Source organism: Cuculus canorus, chromosome 8 (genome assembly GCF_017976375.1).
Source record: "Cuculus canorus isolate bCucCan1 chromosome 8, bCucCan1.pri, whole genome shotgun sequence".
NCBI lineage: Eukaryota > Metazoa > Chordata > Aves > Cuculiformes > Cuculidae > Cuculus > Cuculus canorus.
Genome location: NC_071408.1, coordinates 32869297 through 32893353, shown reverse-complemented (window position 1 = coordinate 32893353; position 24057 = coordinate 32869297). Strand labels below are relative to the sequence as shown.

The 24057-nt window shown below is 44.4% G+C and overlaps 1 long non-coding RNA gene across 1 annotated transcript in view; it reads right to left on the bottom strand.

The window, feature by feature from the left end:
• Positions 1–9: 9 nt before the first annotated feature.
• LOC128852927 (uncharacterized) overlaps positions 10–24057 on the bottom strand; it is a 63401-nt gene continuing 39353 nt past the window's right edge. The window contains exons 11-12 of the long non-coding RNA XR_008451060.1: positions 16601–16737; positions 10–146 (exon numbers count right to left, since the gene is read on the bottom strand). This is a non-coding gene — a long non-coding RNA (uncharacterized LOC128852927). The remainder of the gene's footprint in view (positions 147–16600; positions 16738–24057) is intronic.

The window sequence follows — 24057 nt, the reverse complement described above, 5'->3', positions numbered from 1 at the left end:
TGAGTAGCTGTCCAGTAGCTGTAGGAACTCCGGTAAAGGAAGAACTTGAACAATCAAGGTGGAGATTTCTATTTTCTTGCTCAAACACTGAATTCAGCCCTCTTTAACAGCAGCATCATGGGTCCTGCTAGCCTGATTATCTGGGTCTATAAAAATAAAAAAAGAGAGACAGTGTTTTTTTCCCCCTGTTCATTTCAACTCTCTCCCACATTTTGTTTTCTACAAATTGTCCCAGGCCAGACAAGAGCTTTTCCCTCCCTTTTCAATCCAGGCTTGTTTCTGATTTTCTGGCAGCACCTCCCACAGTTACTCACTCATTTGTTTGTTTGTTTTTCCATTTGCAACTTTTGCCCCCTCCAAAGAGCTGGCTTGCCCAGAGAAATTACAGTAACTTATTTCATTTCCAATGCATTCAGAAAGGCATTTGAATTGTTCCTTTTCATTTAGAGCAGCATCCAAATTTGGAACTTGTGAAAAACTGAAGAGGAAGGCTTGGAATATATTTGCTGAAATAATTTACCACATTTAACCCAGGCAACTCAGATACATGTGGAAACAGCTTCTCTTGCCTATCTTCCATATACATGACCTGGATTAAAAGCTGCTTTGGGCAAGGGCCAACTCATTGTTTGTAGCCCTAAAACAATGTGGTTTGCAAGCTGTGGCAGTACTGTAATACCCAGGGATTTGTTTCAGGAGACCCTGATTTTGAAAACAAAATACATGTTTCCTGATGACTGCTAACACCGAACAGTGGGAAGCACAGCCGAAATGGGCATAGAGAGGAGAATCAGGAATCCAAAGTCTTGGTTTTGGTTCTTATTTGTTTTAATTTTCGGGAAGTCTATCGTAGCAAAACAGAGAGGCCCTAAAGTTAATATCAAAATGTGGTAGCTAACAGAGGGATAAGCAGCTCCTGGAAGCTCCTTGCTGTACCACCCTATGGGAGCAGGCAAATCCTGGCAAAAGCTGAAAACACGGAGAAAAACTAGAAAATATATCACAATATTTAAATAATCAGAAAGCTTTTCCATTCATAAGTGTCCCATCTGCTCTCCACCACCAAACTTCTGGGGTATCATTTTTCAGTCAGCACTTGGCACTCAGCACTTTAAGCTGTCTGCTACTATCTCATTCATACAGCTTTTTCATCGCAGGTCAATATTATCTGACTAGGTTCAGATTAAATCTTAATACACAGTTCATCTGGAAAACCCCAACTCCAAGGACATTGAAAAATTGCAAACAAACAGTGCAGTTTCCATGGATGACGACATATTAAAATGTATCCCAAAAGGAAGAGTAGCTGGAAAAAGAGAACACGAAGGTACGATCGCAGAAAAGAGTGTCCTTCTTTTTCAGCTGAGATTATATGCAAGAGTCAGGAGGAACGTGGCAAAGAGAAGAAATGCCTGCCTCCCCACTGCTGGTTCTGTAGCTGGTTCACATCAGCCATGGTAAAATCAGGCTGAGAAATAGCAAATCTGAATACTGCACACGAAGATGTCAAATGAGGAAGAGTTCGGTGCAGTTCAAGAATGGAAAAGTATAATGAAGGCAAACGGAAAGTAAGAGCTGAAACTGAAAGCGATGAGCTGAAGGAACTTAATATGAGGAGGTGTTCAAGGCTGGGTTGGATGGGCCTTGGGCAGCCTGATCTAGTGGCAGGTGTCCCCACCCTTGGCAGGGGGGTTAGTACTAGATGATCTTTAAGGTCCCTTCCAATCCAAACTATTCTATGACACAAGTTTAATTAATAAAGACAGGCAGAGCAAGCTGAACAGAAAGACTAATTTAAAATATCAAAATATATCTTTAGTTGTGGCCACTAAGGTAAAAATAAAGGCAAGCTATGTATAGAAAGCATGAAAGTTGATGGGTGCAAGATTGGATTCAAGGATGGGAATGGCGAGGAAATGTGAGACTGCAGAGAAGCTCCTCTGACAAATAACAGCACTGTCTTTAGTGCTTAGTGCTGCCCTCGAAGTACCCAACATACTGCTCCATTAGCAAAAGGGATCACAAATTACCTCCTAATCTGTTTAAGCTGAGTCAGCCAGATGCATTTCACCTGGTGATGAACATGGATATGAGCTAACCAGGCTGGCTTTACTTGTAGTGCATGAGGGAATGCTTGCTTGGCCTCTTCTGATGGCAGAGCAGGGGCAAGCAGCAAAACGTGCTGTAGTTTTCAGCTAGTAAATGGTGGCTAGGCACTGGGGAGGAAATCTGCTTGGTCTGGGAGAACACATGAACATGTAAGACTGGAACCAATCCAGATACGTGGAAGGATGCAAATTTCTTAAGGTTGAGTAAGACTCCAGGAAAAAGTTATCATCAGCAATACAGAGTGCAAGAAAAGTTCATCTCTCTACATCTCACTGATCTGAGTAAGGAACACTTTTAATATCTTTGCTGCTGGTGCAAGGATAATCTCTGCAGAGGTGTATCTAAGTGCTCGGGAGAAACAACAGTTACTGGTTGGTTGGTAACTAACAGGAACTGAAACAGAAGGTTCACGATTTTACTGGTTCTGGTCTGATAGAAAACTGTAATCTGTGCTACTTAAGCTTCATATACTCAGCACTTGCAAATGCCAAGTAATCAAATTTTTACTAACATAAAAGTGAGCAAAGTTGAGGAGCAACTGCGCGTACAGGATCACTGGGACAATATACAGTGGCTTTCACTTCAGAGTAATAGCTTAATACCCACAGTCCTTCAGGGGTTTGCATCAAGTGAACTGGCACAGTTAGGAAGCCCATCAAAGCCTGAGCTTGCATACCATTAATTTACTTCTATTATCCAGAGTGGTTATGTTCTCCAAGGTAGGTCGATCATGGGAAGTTTGTTTTGCTTCAGCTATTGCTATGACAATTCAAAGAGAGGGAACAAGAATTTTGATTCTAAAAATGGATACAATTTAGAAACATTAAAATAATGTCTTAAACTGAAACAGGGAACTATTCTTGGTAGCCCCCTCTGTGGTGCTCACTGTAATTATAGCTGAGAATAATCCCCAATCAACTTTTTCTAAGAGAGAGGCCACCCCTGCTGCACTTTTTAGAGGGACTGCAGCTCTAAAACCTTTGTGTTTACTTTTATATCTATCTTCTCCATCATCATTTAGGCTGCGGCTTTCCATATCTGACTCAGTAGGCCTTATGTTGCTTAGTTCTCCACCATTTATATCCTTGTTTTGGGTGCCTGTCATGTTGCTGGTACTTTGCATTGCAAATATTAAGAAATAGAATTTGCAATCCAAGTCATTCACAGAACATTCTTATACAGCACATAATTTGCCAACAGCTAAATTAATCTTGCTTCACAATGTGAGGCTGTGTACATGTGGCTTCTGATACAAAAGGTTCCAGTGAAATCAATGGTATAGGCATCGCATTAACTCGAGTCCGGCTTTTTCAGGTCCATGAAGCTTAGTCATGTGCCTGCTAATTTAGAACTCAAATGTAAGCAAGAATCTCAGCTCTCCTTTTTAAACAGTGTGAAGTTTCAATCCAATTTACCTTGCATAGATGAAAACATAAATCAGTAGCTGGTCTCCACTGCACATACTAATTTAATGAGCTAGGGATTTGACCACATGTGTATATACACTCTGGGAACCTGAAGACCTTTCTCTCTATACTGCATTAGGTTTGGATGCATGCCAAGGAACTATCTACACACCCAAGGGATGAGAGAAAGGCAGCCTGGCCCACCAGGGTCTAGAACAAGGGTGTGAGCCACAGGTCAGGGATCAAGCACCATCCATACCACGTTCAAAGAAATGCACATGCTGCTGCAAATGGCACAACAGCCCAGACAGCAGTCCCAAAGCACAGCCCAGGATAAAGTCTGGGGTCACCACTGCTCAGCTGGAAGCGCTTTTCAACCCCTTTCTTCAATTAGGAGGGAATCCAGTACAAGATTGATGATCTCCTCGAAGAAAGTTCCAAGAAGAGGGTTAGAGAAAAGCTTCCTCAGACCTACATTTTGGCTCGTTGTCTAGTGTACTACAAACCAAAAGGAATTTGGGGGTTTTGTCTAGGTGGTCTTCAGAGAAGTGTGTAATTACAAGTCTGTCAGAATGCAAAATTAAGTTGATAATAATCACAGAGGGTAAAAAATCATGCACGACCATCAAGTGTGCTCTGGCACTGTTCACATTTTCATGACTTTTGTTGACCTGACGGGACTGTGACCTGAAATACAGACCTCAAAACAGCAGTGTCTCCTCAGCTTCTGTCTCCTCTTTGCCTTGTCCCAAAGACCATTGACCCAGAGGGATGAAGCCTTGTGGAAGGGATGGAGCCCTGCACTTATCATTCTCAGACACCCATGTGTCTGAGTCCATTCCTAAACAGCTCCCTTTGGCTTAAGTAGTCTACACCAATTCTTTTCATACACTTGTCCAGGCAACAGCACATCAGATCCCAAGTTCTTGTTTCAGTTGTGTGAAATACGGAAAACAGAGTAGTTTGGGCAGACATTCTTGAGCAGGGAATCTCAAAAACATGACTACTGATGCCAGGTGCCTCTGGCTTCACAGCAGAGGTTGGGGTAAAGCTGGGGAAAAGCAGGATCAAGCTAACAAATAGGGGTGGGGTATAGAAAAAGAAAATGCTGCTGGAACATTAATTCATCATTTACTACAAAGAGATTGCAAGACACACCCAGATAGCACTACTACTGGTCACCTCTGGGGAGACTTCTCCCTGTCTACTCTCAGGTGAATTAAATCTAGGCCAGGTTTTGCTTAGGTGCCAAAGGAAAAAGAAATTATATTAACCATCTCTGTGAATCTGAACAACAGAATTAGTAATGATCTTTACACTTGAAATTTATTTTAAAAGCGTGTTTAGCTTAGCTTATTGGATCAAGCTTATTAAAAAATCAAAAATTAGAAGTCCTGTGATGTGAGAACAAGTGACACCGCGACTGAAACGTCAGCACATCCCCAGCCTGCAGGATGGGAGGGCCATCTGCTACCAACACTATGGAACATACTTTGGGTGGAAAGTTTCATTGCAGCCGCAGGCTTTGTTATAGCAACTGAGTTTAGCCTTAGGCTCTTGTTCTATCTGCAAGTCTAGTTCAGAGCACCTCAAATCTAGGCCCTTGCCAGGGGCCCTAGTGTATGCTCTTCAAAAAGGGGGTAGTCCTCTATGCTGGGCTCTCTTGGTAGCACCATGCTGAAACCAAAAGAACTTCCTGCAGGCTCAGGAATCCCTGCTGTCAGGTCCCAGATCACAGTATAAGTAAAACTTATCCAGAAAACACACACACAGGTTTTGTTCCTTGAAGAAAAGCCAGCAGAAACAATTTGACTATATTACTTTCTCTCTCTCTTAGCTGTATGGGAGTGCCATTTCTTTTTGCATATTTTCATTATGCAAAGTCACACTGGACCCAACAGTGCAAGTGTCCCCTTCACACTGCTGGTGTTTGGCTTATTAGAAATGTTATCAGAATGTAAACACAGGAGGGTTTGCTGTGGAGTAACAAGGTTTTAATACCACACCAAGCCATGCCGACAACTCAGAAATGTTTTAATAGGTTAAAACTATTTTTGGTAATTACAATGAAACAGAAAGGAAAAGCATTCCCTCAAGCCGACAACATACATTTTATACAGAAAGAGACAAGATACGAGAGCATGAAAATTGCACAGACACAAATATTTGAGATGTAACTGAGAGGCAGAAAAACATATTAAAATGATCATCGATTGAGCAACATGGAAAGAAATCTCTCACCAGGAAAAAGCAGATTTTCACAGGTCTCGGGGAAAGCACAACAAACACCATTTTTGTGACAGCACTTAACACTTCCACCTGAAATTTTAAAGCCAATTCTGGATATTGATGACTGTATCTTTTGATATAGCTATTATTTGGGGTTTTACAGATAGAGAAATGAGGTTTTGGAACGACCGAGAGACTCTCCTAAGGTCAAACAGTATGTCAGGGGCAAAGACAGAAACAGTCCAGTTTCCCCCAAGTCTTTTTGTCAATCTACCCCAGAAACAGATTGCGCAGCATGAATAATTATCTCTTCCCTGTGAAAAGGTAGGTTTTGTGAGGAAAATAACAAGTCCCACCTGTCTCTCCAGCTGATATTAGCAATAGTGAAAATTTCATTCTGCAGCAAAACCGCCACTGCAGCACTTGTAAAAAACCTCCAAATTCATGTGCAGATCAGAACCTGCGGCACGCTTTCAACAGCTGCAACCACCACACATTTTCAGAGGGTCATTTAGAATCATAGTATCGTTAAGGTTGGAAAAGACCTCTAAGATCATCCAGTCCAATCATCAGCCCAAAACCACTGTGTCTGCTAAACCATGTCCTGAAGTGCCACATCTACACATTTTTTAGCCCCTCCAGGGATGGAGACTCCACCACTGCCCTGGGCAGCCTCTTGCCAGTGCTTCGCTGCTCTTTCAGTAAAGAAATTTAAACTCATCTGATCCAGCTCTGGGACAGACAGCAAAGCCCAGATGGCTTGGTTGTACACAAAACCCTCCTGCCTGACATGGGGTGAAGTGATGCTGGACCCTGCAAAGGGTTGCTGCCCCCCAGTTAAGATGGGGCACACCAGCACCGCAGCCCCACTGCCCTCCCGTGGTGCCAGTAGAGAGAAGACGGCGACAGGACGTACGCACGTGCAAATGTTTAAATACTCGTCGCTGGGGACTACAGGAAAGCCTGCAATAGACATTTCGCCTTGGGATGTTTTCTCTACTCTATTGCAAAAAAGCAATAAAAATATGTGCTACACCAAGGGCTCTTTTTCTGCTTAACCAGCCTCTTTATTATTATCCAGCTTCTCCCAGAATATACCCTTTCTTCCAACAAGCCTGTATTGCTCCAAAGGGCAAAGCCCAGGTCTCAGGCAGGGGTTGTCAACACACGCTTTTGCACTTGTCTGGCTTCTTTCCACTACAGGTCACACCGAGATGGATTTGAGCGATGTCCATCTGTAGGCCTGTACAAAGCGGACACCTTTACCTTGAGTCAGGTAGCCCATGCACACAGACCACATGGGCCATGAGCAATGCCAGCCCCACAGGCAGCCCTGTAGCCCAGCCCGTTGCACCGAAAGCACACTGGCAAAATGGGTTTTGGGAGTGCCAGCCATCCACATTCCCAGCAATGAGCAACCTGGTCCAGTGGAAGTTGTTCCTGCCCAACGGGATGGGCTTTAAGGTCCTTACCAACCCAAACCATTCTATGATTCTATGAGAAACCAGCCGGAGGAAGCTTGGAAGGCCTGGTCTTTTTATTCTCCAGAATTAAGACTTTGATTAGCTCCTGGCGCAAGACCAACACTCCATCTGAAATGCTTTAGACAACCCATCTGCGCTCAGTTTGAGAGTCTGAGGAGCGCATGCCATGGCCCACTCCTCACCGGTGCCAGGCGAAAACAAGGGGGGAAGAAGGGGGTGAGGAGCTGGGTGGGGAGGAGCTCCCCGGCCCCCACACTCTCAGGAGGAGCGCAGACCCTCACACCCTCCAGGGCCTCCAGCCTGGCCCAGGGGCTTCCTGGCCACCCTGGGGGTCACAGACAGGGTCCTGGCAGCCCCCAGAGCCCGTCCACCACTCCTTCTGCACCTGCCATGGCCACAGAGCCTTTCCCTCCCGTCTCCCTTCGAGAACCCCCGGGGTCCCTCGTGAGTCCCACAACTCGTGATGAATTTCATAATTATTCAGCCCTTACTACCAACACCGAAATTCATCACTCAAAGCAAATTAGCCGAGATTCATTAGAATAAGACATCTAGTAGGCACATGTACTTTATTAGCCTCTTACACCAATAGTTTTAATTAGGTACATATTTCACAGCTCTAGAGCTGCTCAAGTGAAGGGCTGCTTTTATCTCTTTTATTTACAGTAACAAGCTATCAAACAAATACCACCATAATTAAACTCAGATGCAAAAAAAAAATAAAGAAAAGGAGATGTTTTTACATTTTCATTAATGGTGACCTACTCAAGCCTGAGGGCTGGTAAACTTACAGAACCATGGAATGGTTTGGGTTGGAGGGGACCATTACAGGTCATCCAGTCCAACCCCCTGGCAGTGAGCAGGGACATCTTCAACCAGATCAGGTTGCTCAGAGCTCCATCCAACCTGACCTTGAATGTTTGCAGGGATGGGGCAGCCACCACCTCCCTGGGCATTCTGTGCCGGTGTTTCACCACCCTCAGTGTGAAAAATTTCTTCCCTATATCTTGTCTAAGTCTCTCCTCTTTGAGCTTAAAGCCATTCCCTCTTGTCCTATTGCTACAGGCCCCACTAAAAAGTTTTCCCTCATCTTTCTTATTAACCCTCTTAAATCGTTGAAAGGCCACAATAAGGTCTCCTAAGAGCCATCTCTTCTCCAAACTGAACAACTACATCTCTCTCAGCCTCTCTTTGTAGGGGAGATGTGATCATTTTTATGGCCTCCTCTGGATCCACTCCAACAGGTCCATGTCCCCCCTGTGCGGAGAGCCCCAGAACTGGACACAGGGCTCCAGGTGGGGTCTCACCGAGCAGAGGGGCAGAATCCCCTCCCTCCGTGCTGGTCCCACTGCTCTGGATGCAGCCCAGGACACGGCTGGTTTCTGGGCAGCAAGCGCCCATTGCCGGCTCGTGTCCAGCTTCTCACCCACCAGCACCCCAGGCTCTTCTCTGCAGGGCTGCTTTCAACCCTCCATCCCCCAGCCTGCATCCATAGGGAGGGTTGCCCCAACCAAGGCACAGGACCTTGCACTTTGCCTTTTTGAACCTCATGAGGTTTCCCCAAGCCCACTTCTCCAGCTTGTCCGCATACCTCTGCGTGGCATCTCGTCCCTCAGGGGTGTCAGCCTGGGAGATTTAGAATCATAGGATCCCTAGGCTGGAAAAGACCCTTGAGATCATCAAGCCCAACCGTTCCTGTCCACTACTAAACCAGACCGCTGGGCACCTCATCTCCCCATCTTTTAAACCCCTCCAGGGATGGGGACTCCACCACCTCCCTGGGCAGCGGTTCCAGGGCCTGAGAACCCTTTTGGGGAAGAAACTTTTCCTAATGTCCAATCCGAACCTCCCCTGGTACAACGTGAAGGAGGCTTCAGGAGGCTGGGGGAGGGCATTCCATCCCCTGTCAGCCCCTTCTTCCATGTCACCTTCAGGTAGGGGAGGAGAGCTCTCCTCAGAGAGACACCCTGGTGATGAGAAAAGTGATTAAAACCCAGAGCGCCTCTAAATTATTAATGAGGAATTTAAATGATGTTATAAAAGAGGGAAATACAGGCGAAAAATGTTACACATTCATGGAATTTTTTTTTTTTTACTCATGCATAATAATAAGTTGAAAACACTTTAGTGCTAATACTGCCTAAATTAAATGGCGGGGGGGGGACACACACACACAAATACACCGCCCTGTGTTTGCCGCGCCCGCCCGCCCGCCCGCAACTCCGCGAGCAAGGGCGCCACCTGCCGGGCGCTGCCGGGAAACGCGCCCGCCCGCGTGGGGTTGGGAGGGCGGTGGGAGTAGGGGACACAGGGGACGAGGGGCTCTGCCCGAGCACACGGAGCCGGGGGGGCTCTGCCCGAGCACATGGAGCCAGAGGGGCTCTGCCCCAGAAGACGGAGCCGGGGGGGCTCTGCCCGAGCACACGGAGCCATAGGGGCTCTGCCCGAGCACACGGAGCCGGGGGGGGCTCTGCCCGAGCACACGGAGCCGGGGGGGGGGCTCTGCACAAGCACACGGAGCCACAGGGGCTCTGCCCCAGAACATGGAGTCGGGGGGGCTCTGCCCCAGAACATGGAGCCGGGGGGGCTCTGCCAGAGCACACGGAGCCGGGGGGGCTCTGCGCAGCCCTGGGGACGCTGAGGATGGGCAGGGGGATGTGGCTGCCTCAGTCCCACTACAAAGTGGGTGGTGGGGCTGCAGTGTCTTACACTGCGTTGTTCTTCGCTTTCTCAACTACAGAGTAAAAGATGTTTTTTTTAACTTGACAGGTGTTAACAAAGCCCTTAACTTGCTTGGGAACAGCACCTTGTCTGCATACATAGAGTCACAGAATCATAGAATCACGAGGTTCAAAAAGGCTTCAAAGATCACCGAGTCCAGCAGTACCTGTTCACTACTGAACCACATCCCTGAGCACCTCATAGAATCATAGAATACTTTGAGTCAGAAGGGATCTTAAAGATCATCCAGTTCCACCTGCCCTGCCATGGACAGGGACACCTCCCACTGGATCAGGGGCTCCAAGCCCCATCCAACCTGGCCTGGAACCCCTCCAGGGATGGGGCAGCCACAGCTTCCCTGGGCAACCTGGGCCAGGGCCTCGCCACTCTCATCATGAAGAAATTCTTCCTTATGTCTAGTCTAAATCTGCCCCTCTCCAGTTTATACCCATTGCCCCTAGTCCTATTGCTACAAGCCTTTGTAAAAAGCCCCTCCCCAGCTTTCTTGTAGCCCCCTTCAGATATTGGAAGGTCACTATAAGATCTCCTCGTCTTCTCCAGGCTGAGCAACCCCAACTCTCTCAGCCTGTCATTGTATGGTAGGTGTTCCAGCCCTCAGATCATCTTTGTGGCCCTCCTCTGGTTCAGCTACCCATATTTTAAACCCTTCCAGGGATGGGGACTCCACCACCTCCCTGGACAGCCATTCCAGTGCCTGAGAACCCTTTCAGTGGAGAAATTTTTCTGACCACTGTGTCAGCCTTTGGAGACTGGCATTCGTCTGTGCTGTAAATTTGTTAAAAAATAATATAATACTCCAGGGAATAATCGTAGAATCATTAAGCTTGGAAAGGACCTCTAAGATCATGCAGTCCAACTGTCAGCCCAGCCCCACTGTGCTGAACAAACCATGACCCCAAGTGCCATGGTCACATGCTTTTTGAACCCCTCCAGGGATGGAGACACCACCACTGCCCTGGGCAGCCTCTGCCAGGGTTTCATTGCTCTTTCAGTAAAGAAATTGTTCCTAATATCTGATTTAAACCTCCCCCCGGTGCTACTTCAGGCCATTTCATCTTGTCCCATCACTTGTAATTTGTAGAAGAGGGTACCACCCACCTCACCACAACCTCCTTTCAGGGATGATAAACTCTCCCCTCAGCCTCCACTTCTCCAGACTAAACAATCCCAGTTCACTCAGCCACTCCTCATATGACTTATGCTCCAGCCCCTTCCCCAGCTTTTTTGCCCTTCTCTGGACTGCTCCAGGACCTCAATGTCTTTCCTGTACTGAGAGGCCCAAAAATGAACGCATAGCCAAGGTGTGGTGTCACCAGCACCACGAAAGAAAAGAGCCCCTTTCTGCCAACCCATTCCCTCGCATACACCGAGCCCATCCTGCTCCCCGGCTGGGGGTCTGTGTGCACACATCTAAAATCCCACCGAGCCACCTGCTTGTGATTTTGCATCCTTGTGAAAAACAGCAGCAGTTGGTAGCAAGAGGACAAAAGGTCTCCCCAGGTCAATGCACCTCCCTTCGCTATGTGTCTATGCAGTCTTCTCTGTAGAGACTTCCTACACGGTCTCTCCAGCCTCCCCATACCTAAAAGCTGTTTGTGTGATCCATAGATTTGCACAACACTTGAGGGTCTCACCTCTAAAGACCTCTTTAAGGTTTTACAGAATCAGACAGTCATTTGGATCATCTACCACAAATTCCAGGCATCGTTTTCTTCACTTATGACAAGGGGAGAAACCTGCAAGTCCACAGAAGTAGCAGTCACTGGAACACAACCGTAGCCACAAAGTCTCTCAGACCTGCATGTTCCTCCAGCTTATTTCCTTGAGGACATCTTGTACTTCCAGGTGCCTTTCAATCCAGTAAAGCTGCTTTTGGTAGCTCTGCAAAGCAGAGAGCCACCATCTGATTACAGTGGCAGCAGGTAAGGCAAGAACAATCCCTGGCTATTCTGGACTGTAAGGCCTATTATACAAATGCTGCAAGTCCTGCTGAATGCTAACTGGCAGCCAGGACCAATTACCGAGTAATGGGCTCTCCACATGCCCCTTTCCTTAATAAGTAGACGCGGTCTGTACTCACTTTTGGAGCTCAGTCGTCTCTGGTTGTAACACCAACTGAATGCCTTGCAGTGGGCTGGCTGCACAGTGACTAAGGCTCAGATCGTTATAGCGAAGGCTCAACCAAAAGAAACTGCCACACTCTTCTCAATTGGAGCAGATGAAATAAAGGGCTCTTGGACAAAGTTCCTACCCAGGAGCCTGCCAGAGCCTAATAACTGCAACACGCTGTGATTCTGAAATAAGTGTGTCATGGAGAGATACCCAGGCTAATTCTGAGGGAGGTGGGTGAAACTCTTCGTTAGCACCGTGTTATTTCTTCCACTGCTCCAGCCGTTCCGGTCCCTTTCTCCATGGCACTGCGCAGAGCATATTTGCTATTGTGAGCCACGGGGGTCAGCTGTGGTGCCTCTGGACAAAGCAGGGACATTCAGGTCAGAAACAAAAATTTGTGCTTTCTTCCATCCTTTGCTTCCCATGAAATCTCCACCAACCTCATTTTCATTAGTCCTTTGCCTGGAGAGCGCTACTTAAGATTTTAACTGAATTTTGGGCACTATCATTCCTCTACATTTTTTTCCGAGGAGTCATTCCCTGTCTTTAGCTAGATGGACATGCGAACAGGGTTACAATGAATGCTTTTTGAGTTCTACATTTTCTCCCTAGATCTTTAAAAGAACATTCTGAGCCGAAGATAACAGAGAAGATCCTGTGAAATCATAGTGCAAAAAGATGTTACTGCCAAATAATCCCAAAGCATCTGAGATAGTTTCCACAAAGAAAGCAGCAGGGACTCCTAAAACACAGCTCCCGTGCATCCTTATTAGGAAGGTGAAACCATTACTTTCACAGCTAATACTGTGAAAGGCTGCTGAAATGTTCAAAGGAACTTTGGTAGGTTTATTTTTCTCTTCGGAAAACAAAAGTTATCACTAAAAACCTTATAAAAAGTAAGAAACTTTCAGCACCTTGAGTCTCTACAGGCAGCAATTACATGCATAATACTACTCACAGTTTATATCCTTCAGCTGTTTTACATTTTTGACACTGGGAGGAGGGCATTTGTAGCCAGGTAGTTAGCATCAGATTAATTTCTAACACAATCAGCTGCATGAATGCAATGCTCTGACTGAGATTTTTACATGCATGTCTGTCAATGAATTGAAATCCATGGTTTCTGCAGCAGCCGTGGTTTGCACCCCACGTGTCATAGACTATCCGACAGTACTGTAGAAAAGGACACATCTCTCTCTCTCTGATGTGCCAGAAGAGAGAAACCAGCCACTGTATTGAAGGCCAGCTGAAGTTTTAGGTTCCCCAAAAGGCACATTAAGTTCCAACTTCATGGGTTTATTACCATACGCTAAACTGATCTGGCCATCTTTGTCTCAAATTAGTTTCTTCCTAATTTTGCATATGCATGTGCAACACGGTGAATTAAGGAATGATGGCTGTTCCATACTCCTTCCCCTTCATGTATTTTGGTTCCATGCCTCGACAGCCTATTAAACGTAGTTACCAGGACGGAATTTCCTTCGGTGTTAGTTTTAAAGTGCATGTGGGAGGTGGGAAGAGAACCCACTGAGTGCACTAGTTCATTGTGTGAGCCAGGCAGTAAATACAGATGTGGAACTCCATATTCATGCCTCAGCACGGGTATCTCTTCAGTGTCGCACCTGCAGGTATTTATATGATCGCACGCTGAAATCAATGCGGCATGTGTGGGTGTGTAGAGCTGCACCTGTACGTATAATGAGACGTTCGAAGAAATCCACTAAGTTTTTTGCAATCCCACTTGACAACATTCTTGTACATGTTGTCCTGCACGTTCAGTAGTCTTATTCCTGCTGTAGAATCTTCCTCTGACTGGGCTGGACTGCCTTGTGTATCCATTTCCCTCTTGCATCCCAGAAAGAAGACTTCCTACTTTGTCACTTCCTCACTGCTTCCGTTCTAAAGACCAAATCCTATGAGCCATCTGCCTGCAGAACTTCTGCCGAGCTTAAAGTTGCTGGAACTGAAGCCGGGCACAGAAGGCAATTTGCACACCCTTTGGGTCTGCTTATTTGCTTGCTTCATAAAGATCGTGTGGACTTTCCCTACAAGGCAGCTACTGACTGGCAAGTCCTGCTCTGGCACAGAAACATTATACATCCTGGGATTAGTTTTGACAGCCTTCTTTCAGCCAGCGAAAGGACACAAACCTAATATCTCATGGTTTATGTGCAGTGTAGAGCCTCGTATTTAGTATACTAAAAATACTGTTAGATTAGTCAAAGAGCACAGAGAACACTGACATTGTTCTTCCTGTTTTTCAGAGGAAGAAACTGAGCCAAGGTATCCAAGTAAATTGCCCAAGTAACCATCAAACATTAGGCTAAATTTTGGAACGTCCCTACATACCTGGAATTTTAAGCTGTGCAGTAAGTTAAAGCTCTTTAAGACTGAAGAATTGTCTGCCAGGATGGGTAGACATCTCATCATCGGTGGTAACGAGAGAAAACGTGGAGAAAATTAAATCATTACTGCTATGCAAAATTGCTGTAACCACTGGGCAGTGACTTAGAAATGCTTGGACTTCATGTTTTAGTTTAACCCCGCTCACCATAAAGGCATGAAGCCTGCCTATCTGTATGCATTTTAAGGGAACAGGGATAATAAGAAATATAACTTACTCTTTCACACAGACTCGGCATTTCCTAATGGCAGCTGTAGAAGGAGAAAGTACTGCTTAGTCTTTAGGGCAAGGGACTGTGAGTAGAGAGGAAAACTTCCACTGTTAAGCTTTTTGATCATACCTGGCTAAATCAATCATTCCATGCTTTAATTAACATACCTATATCACAAGTTTGATAATATCTCAAAATATTTCCTTTTAACAAAAGAAGAGGTCTTCTCTTTGCCCAGCAGCAGATTTTGTTTCCCTTTCCCTTCTGAGGGATGCTTTGGCGAAAGAGATTTGTTTTATGACACTTAATGTGTTTGTTGTGCTGACATCACAGACTCAACGAGAACAAGTATTTATACTTCTATTATGCCTTCATTGAACTGAACAAGGTGTTCAACAGGACATTTTAATTATAATCCCACTTCTAACAGCGTGAGTAAAGGTGTTTAAAAAACACAATCAAGCATGAAATAGAACAGTAAACATGCCATTTCAATTACAAAATTATGTATAAGCACATCCTTGCACAACACAACATTTGAAGACTGCAAGAAACACTAAAATCCTATCTGAAACCCTCGGAGGTTTTGTGCACAGGGTTGGAGGAGCCAAAATGTTCTCTCCTTGCACTCCTTGTACCTTCATACTGAGTTGTTGATTCCAGAAAGAAACTCACAAAGTCCCAAACTGACAGGTTTTGTACAGATTTCTGTGAAGGAAAAGCAGCCATGAGCTTTTTTTTCTATGTTGCAGCGTCATGTCAGACAGCAAGGACACCACATAGCCCCAGAGAGGGATCTGGTTTAGTAGTAGACAGGTACGGGTGGACTCGATGATCTCAAAGGTCTTTTCCAGTTCTATGATTCTATGAAAATTGGAACAACTGTCATTTCTACCATGCAGATTAAACTTGAACCAATGCTGGATGCATTAAGTTCCCAAAGACATCTGGAGATCATAATGTAAAATCTGGTGCTATGTCATGATCTGGACTATTATCTTTTCCACAAACTGTAATGTTCTATTTAATCGACTATGTGATTGTCCATGATATTGAGTCATCTTCTAGAAAATCTGACCTGGAAATTACTCTCTTATTGTGATTTGAAATTAATAACTTTCTCAATAATCTTATGATCACTTAGATGAATCTATAAATACAGTAGCTAATTAGGTGACGTATATAGAAGTCAGTATTTAATAATCTGCCAAACATACATGCAAAAGCATTTAATTGACAAGAAACTATACTGTCAGCTGTAGGTATTTAATAGCACAGACAGCATTAAAAGTTTGACTGCTATCCTCTTTTCAAAATACAATTTATTACTCTCCTACCAGCCTTTCAGAGCTGGAGGAAAAACTCGGCATGTTTTTTCCGTTTCTGGAAGAACCTGTCTTTCTCAAAATGCCAGAGCACCTCATTAGTGGAAGCCTTGGTTAGCTGTAGATAGCTGGCAGAGGTGTTTTGTTGTGCTTGTTTCCACTCCGGTTTTCCCTGCTATTATGAGTAAGTAGAAGTAAAAAGCATCGTTTTCATTGCCTCTAATGGGAGCAGAATCTACTTTTACTTCCGAGCTGTTTTCCATTCTTCTCCTGGCACTACACAGAAACGCACGTGAGGTGAGACCCGTCAGGGAGGTGACTTGGTGGTGAGGGTTCCAAAACCCAACACTAAATGCAGATATCATATTTGTGACTCGTTATGCACATTTAGAGGCCCTGACAGACCATTAAGAGAAATGCTACATGGAGAAGTCATTAACTGAGATTTAAATCTAGGAAATACAGGGAAACCTAAAATTTAAGGCCCACCTTTAACATCTCTCTACTTCAGGCAAATCAGCAAATGGGGCAAGGCTGTCAAGTTCATTTATACTAGAAGAAATGAATGTGAGACCTACCTGCTTCCTGCAACCTGTCCTTGAATACACCGCTTTTGTTAGAGGAAAGCTGTGCTGCTTTTGCTGTCTTTTGGAACTGCCGGAGCCAGATGAGGTCCTCCCCAGCTTCTGGATAAATCAGGTTCCAACCTCTGCAACTGAGAAGATCCACAAAAGGTTCTCCATGGGTTTCCCACCACCAGATATAACAAGGCATAATTAGAAATTGGGATCATAACTAGTTAGTCCTGAATAGTTATGAGAAGTAATGATGCATAGGAAGGAAAACGTCTCATCTGATGAGAACATAATTTTCAGGGTCAGTTTTAGAAAGCTGTATTTTTTATCTGTACTTTCAACACAGAAACAAGAGTGTAGCTTGGCACCAGAAAGGTCAGATTTTAAATGGAAGCTATCGTTCAAACACCTTCCTTTGCAATAAGAAGCAGAAACAGCCTAGGCAAAGACAAGCTTAGCTTGTCGTCTGACTCCCTGTCTGCCTCTCCTGTGCAATTCAAGAGCATTCTCAGGGCTGGTCTACCTGTGCCTGCCTGCAGGAGGTGTTTGTTTCTCTTCCCCAGGCATGGGCACGCTCAGGAGATGGAGCCTGAGCAGGAGGACACCGTGACCACAGCTTCTTGGCATTGCTAAGCCTAAGCCGTGGCTTCCGCAGCCATCAGCTGGGCTACCATGCAGTGCTTTGGGGTTGGGCACCTGGAGCACCAGCCAAGTTCACAGATGGAGAAGGAGCAGGGAGCAGTGACACCAGCTCCTCAACAGACCCAAGGGTTGTCAAGACCTCGTAGGCACAAGGGCAAAGGAGAGTGAAAAGAAGGGAGCAGAGAGACAATACAACTGCTTTGCAGAATACAGCTACAACGGGAGCTGTAATCACGGGGAAAACAGAGTGTCTGTCTGAAACACTATTTCTGCTTAATTGTGTAAATACAGGAACTGTGACTTCATGTCTCACACTTCAAGAGATGTACTCTCAGGCTTGTTTTCTTGCATATCAGAGCTCTGAGAAATCCAAAATGTGTCTCTCTATTTCAGTTCTGGCTCGAGGTTAATCTCTAGAAACAAGTAATGTAACATTTCCATCTATCTTTTCTCCTCTTTTGGCGGTTTATAATTAGATTAATATGCTATGACAATTTAAACAAGACGCATCTCAGCTCCTGGCCTGCTCTGTAATGGTTCAGCTGCTACATGTGCTCCAGCGTATTTTCCTCAGACAGGCTGCTGCTGGAGGCAGGGGGGAGGCAGGATACTGCCCTTCTGTCATGAGAGGTTTCATTGCACTGATCATTGTATGTTTGACAGATTCTTTGTCAATGTCAAGTGTCTTTTGTGGTTAAGCCCAGTAAAGCTAAAACAAAAGGTCCCTGAGATATTAGATATATAGTGACATTACTGAATTCACTTGGAGGCAGTAATTTTTTGTCAGCCTATGAAAAGAAAAATGAAGCTAATGGGAAAACAAAAGGAAGATGCTGGCGTGCCTTTTTAGCTATTTTTGTTTGTGTCAGACATTATGATTGACATCTGGCCCAGAACACCCCTTCAACCATTGAGGCTGGTGTCATGTAATAGAACAAAGAGAAACTGCCAGCCAAGAAAACACCCCTGGCTCAGAAAGCACTGCTTTTTGTTTATTTTCTTTTAAGTGTTTCATTTTCAGTAATCAGGATCATTACACAAAAGTAGTGCACTTGCATGCACCTCCCCACTTACTGATTTCCTTCATGTTTGCTTTCTTCTTGCCTGCTTGGATGGCACCAGAGCACTGGGGTGGTGGGATGACAGTCTGTCATAACAGCCATGTCTGAGGTTAGTGAAAACTGATGGGAAAAACACAATCCGCTGGCCTTTAACTGAAATAGCAGCTCTGGTTTTTGTGGAGTTGGCAGGCAGCATTTTTAAACCCTTTTCATAGCAAAGGCAGTTACAACGTGTTTTTCTCTGTATCAAGAATTTCCATCATGAAGTACATTATCTACTTCTGTCGTTGTATCTGGATATCACCTTCGAAGAGCAGTTTGCTGTTTCTTGTGTGGCTACTTCTCCTGTTTTAGGTGCCCTAAAAGAGTTAAGGTATTTTTGTGGCCATTTTCCAAAGCCAGGCCAATTTACAAAGCTTTAAAATTTGTTTAAGAGTGATTTTGGGGAAATATCATTGACCATAATAGGTCCTGCAGGCACAACATCAAGGAGTCTTTCTCACCAGTGTTCTGCAAGTGCTGTAGAATTTCAGAGGCTTGGTCAAAATTATTTATCATCAGGAGGAAATAATTCCTTAAATTTCTGACTTCATCTTGAAAGCATGATGCTGTACGTAACAGGCTGAGAGAGTTGGGGTTGTTCAGCCTGGAGAAGAGAAGGCTCCAAGGAGACCTTATGGTGGCCTTCCAGTACTAAAAGGGGCTCCAGGAAAGCTGTGGAGGGGCTTTTTCCAAGGGCCTGGAGGAACAGGAGGAGAGGGAATGGCTTTAAATTGGAAGGGGGAAGATTTAGATTAGACATTAGGAAGAAATTCTTCATGAAGAGGATGGAGAGGCCCTGGCCCAGGCTGCCCAGAGCAGTGGTGGCTGCCCCATCCCTGGAGGGGTTCCAGGCCAGGTTGGATGAGGCTTGGAGCCCCTGATCCAGTGGGAGGTGTCCCTGCCCGTGGCAGGGGGTGGGACTGGATGGGCTTTGAGGTGCCTTCCAACCCAAACCATTCTGTGATTCTAAAATTTGTTACAGCACAAGAGCATGACAGTCCATCAGTCGCTGCCCTCCTATGCTGAAATCATATCAGAACCTTTACCTTCCCCAAAAAAAAGATCTTAATCACTTAAAAAAGTCCAAAGAAGTTGGCCCTTAGATGCATCATGTCTGCTGGAGCTAAACGTACTTCCACATTTTTAATAGGGTCCCTTTCAGTATCAAACACTGGGGTATATTCTCCTGGAGAAGCACACACTTAACTCCCCACAGCATTAATAGCAGATACACTCACACACGGAGCAGAGAATTCCTCTCTGCCTCTTTGCACAGTGCTCTAAAAAGAACTTTGAAGAAATTGAGAAAAACAGAGAGAACGGTATATTAATTTTAAGGAGATGAAAGCAGTACATGTCATTCCTAAATTTCATGGAAAATGCACCGTTAGTAACAAAGATGAGTAGAAAATTTCAAAATCATTTTGAGCAGCATTAAAATCAGTCTTCCCTGATTTTCTGTTTTCCTCTTCTTTTCAAAGCACATACATTAAACTCATTTTATGCTTATAATGTATATAATGATTCTAGACAACATAAGAAGGACACTGGGATTCTTCCTATTTCAACACATAAAGTGGCAAGCCAATTTATGCAGCTTAAACCATTGCTAAAGAAGATGTATCAAAAATTGCCTGTGATCATTACAAATAACAGCCTGAAATGTTCACAAGAAGCTGTTGGCTTATCATATTTTCATTAAAACATCTTTTCACCTGCTTTGCTTTTCCCATGCCTGTAACCTGCATTGTAATCAGTCTTATTAACTGAGAACATAAATATGATTTATTATGGTCTGATAATGGAAGCTGCATGGACCAAGAGAAGGGATATATTGTCCTTTGATAAAATGGCTCTTTTCTCTCAAATAGAGCTCTATCATGAAAGCATGCAGAATGTAGTGAGTGATTATTTCCTGAGGGTGAATGATGGCAGAACCCTACAGAAAATCTTCTTGTTGGCCATGACAGCCTCCGAGTGTCCCCAAATCTCACCGAGTTTGACAACCTGCAGACACTTTTGATGAACTGTATTCTTCTGTCAGAGACAGCCTGTCTGGGAGGAGAAAAGGGAACCTTTATCGTCTGATCTGCTATTATTGTCTTGATCTTTTATAAGCAATCTCTAATGCACATGAATATAATATCCTTTCACACAAGTGCCAAACATAATAGAAATGTAGTTAAAGGACCCTTTTCCTGGTTATGTAAATGTCCTAATACCATAATTAGAAAAGATGGTTTGTGAATGATAGCAGTAAGGAAAGGGTAATCAAAATGTTTTAACATTATCTTTCTGTTTTAAAGACCAAAGTATGTGATAAATAGCATTTACGGTAGATGTGGGGAACCAGCGAGTGCTGAAGCTTTTACCTAAAAGAGAATAGTTTTGAGTGTAAAACTGGTGTTATATTTTCATAAAACACATAAATGGCAGCTGGTCTTAAGCCAGGAAATATTACTGGCAGATATAACTTAAAGAAAATGAGTATTCCACTCAAAATCCCTCCATGGCTGTTAAAGAAAGAACAAAGCGTTATTATTAAGTAGTGTATTTGGACAAAGGGGTGTTCAAGACCTACTAAAGTTCGCCAACAAATCTCTCTTTTATCTATGTCCAGAAGAACAAGCATAACAAAATCTTTTTCAATTAACAGCTGTACACATTAGCAAAACACCCGTCTTTCCCAGCTCAGGCAGTCTGGCTTATTTATCATAAAAAATGAAATAGTTGGGGCGGGGAAGGTTTCCGAGTTGCCCACTAAAAGCAAGACACTTGATTTTTCATTAACCTTTTGACATCTGGAGCTGGGATGGTCCAGTATTAACTACTAGTGGCCTTTTGCATTACCAGTTGGTGTTGAGAGAAGTCCCAATTGTCAGAGTCAAAAGGTTAATCAGCAATTTCACACCGGTGATGTGGTCAGGGTTCGCATGTTACTGCCCGAACAGGAGGAAGAAGAAAATAAAGTCATTAACAAAAAAACTGTGTCCAAACATTATTAAATCCCTCTTGTATTTTTTTTTTTTTATTGTTGGAAAATATTTCATGATGTATTTACTAAATATTCTGACTTTTTAGAAGACTCTGCCAAACTTTGTTGAGAAGTCCAGGTTCAAATATGTGACCAACTTGTTTGGTTTTTTCTGCTTCTCATAAGAAAAAAAAAGAAAAAGTAGTATTTTACTCACCCACCCAGTGTTCAGTCCAGGCTAGCAAGAAGGAAAAGTCTTCTAGGTCTGTTATCCATGGAGGTTTAAAAAACCCCTATCCAACTGCAGCTAAATCAGCCTGGGAGTTGTGTCCTGTCTCCTGGAGGTGAGGACACCTGAATACCCATTCATTCAGGGTGAATTTCATAGTGCAGATGCCATTTCAGGGATAAAGCATGTCCAGTAGGAAAAACCTGAGTGTAGACTTTTCCCTCCTGCCCCCTTCTGCTTTTATTGTAGGAAATAAGTCAAGAGCAGCATTCCCTTAACAAACACGGACAGCAATGTTATTTCATGTGAAAGTGCTCATATAAACAGCCATGCCAGTACCTCAGCTGGTGTCACTCGACCAGAAATAGCCATAGCATACTTTGACTTGTGGCCCAAGAGCTCTCGTAGCCATAGCAAAACCAGATTTATTTTCCAAAAGCAAACAAAAAAATATTTCTGAAAACATTAGAGCTTGGCATTTGCTGCAATGGCAGCGTTTGCACAAAATGACTTCGCAGTTGCCCTGGCAATATCTGAAATTGTTAACCATTGTTTATCTTGTGTTTAGCCCTAATCGAAAGCCTTCTGATGTCACCATATGGGTCTGGCCAGTTGTTCGATGCTGTCGAGACATTCTATCTTTCTCCTATGGCTACAACAACTCAGTATTGAATCCTGCCCAAAACGACACCCTTCATCCTGGCTATTTGCTGCATCGCACCATGCCTCTCATCTCTTTCTCTAATTCCAACAACATCTATGGCTCAAATCTTTCCTGTCTTGATTGCTGCAGTTTTAACAGGGACAGGATTTTGCCCTGAAATGTTCTGCAAAGAATTATCAATCTTTCCAAGTGCCCTGTTGCTTAGTCCACCAATTAGCTGACTGCGGAGCCTGAGTGTCCTTGTACATCTTCCCGGTCCCCATCTGTACACTTGGCTGCATATGTTTATGCAATTAGAAATGGTGAAAATCTAATAAAATTAGGACAAACCTGAGCGAGCCATAATTCTGTTTAATCTCTCAAACTGGATTGTTGAAAGCTTGCTGAATTCCCCAAACCTCTCTCAGGTGCCAGTGAATGAGTCAGTATCATACCAAAGATCTCAGAGCACAGCAGACGTAAATTGTACTTCCAGAATCTCATACACACCCTCAAATAATGAACCTAATGTCTCTAAAGTAATGTCATGAAAAAAAAAAAATACAATTTCTTCCAGTTACCAGCATCGTACTTGGTGGCCCAGAGTTGAAAAAAGGAGAGCACACGACAAATTTGCATGGGGAAGGAGGTCACTTTGAAGGCCCATGCCTTCTTATGGCAGGAATCATAGAATCATAGAATAGTTTGGGTTGGAAGGGACCTTAAAGATCATCTAGTTACAACTGCCGTGCCATGGGCAGGGACACCTCCCACTGGCTCAGGCTGCCCAAGGCCCATCCAACCTGGCCTTGAACACCTCCAGGGATGGGGCAGCCACAGCTTCCCTGGCCCTCACCACTTTCATCATGAAGAAATTCTTCCTTACATCTAGCCTAAATGTGTCCCTCTCCAGTTTACACCCATTCCCCCTCATCTTATCCCCACAAGCCTTTGTTAACAGTCCCTCCCCAGCTTTCTTGTAGCCCCTTCAGGTACTGGAAGGTCACTATAGGATCTCCTTGGAGCCTTCTCTTCTCCAGGCTGAACCACCCCAACGCTCTCAGCCTGTCCTCATATGGGAGGTGCTCCAGCCCTTGGATCATCTTTGTAGCCTCCTCTGGACCTGTTTCAACAGTTCCATAAATCAAGCAATGCAAGGCTCTTACCTTCAGGGGATGTCCACCAACTTTGTCACACTGGGCTTTGCTAGATCACCTTGGCAAGCCCTGTTGAACCCAACGCTATGAGAGAATGAAACTTTCTTTCATCTTAATGTGATGCCTCTCGAATTTCCTTTTAAAAAGCCCTTTTTACACTTGGTTTTGTATCGCAGTGGTAACTCATCCTTTGCATGGCAATAATCACCTGTCTGGAGTAATCCCAGGCCACTTCAGCCTTGTGTCCTCTTATCACCCACCATTCAGGAGAAGCCAGGAAAGGAAGTGAAGAATGATTTTAACTGAAATTAGAGGGAGTTTTGTTTGAAAGGGAGAACAGAATTATTTAGGGGTAGGCGTTACACAGCCTCTAAAAAAGGAAATCCCCCCCTCCGACAGGTGTGTCAACAGATGTCTGCTTCCCATTGACTATTTGAGTGTTTAGTGTACAAGATTAGTTACAACAACAGCTCTGGACCTCCAGGTTCCAGAAGAACAGATTAAGTGCTTTTATCTCTAATTTATGCCAGGAAAAATACCATCAAAAACGTAGAACATCACCATAGGCAGACAATCACTTTCCTTTTGTCCCCTCAAGTCAGACCCATTGCTTTATTGTAATGCACAAGTAATACCTAAGTAAGGCGATCTCCCTGCACCGCTCCAGGCTGCCTGGCCCAACAGGGATTTGGGGATGTTAAGATAAACTCCA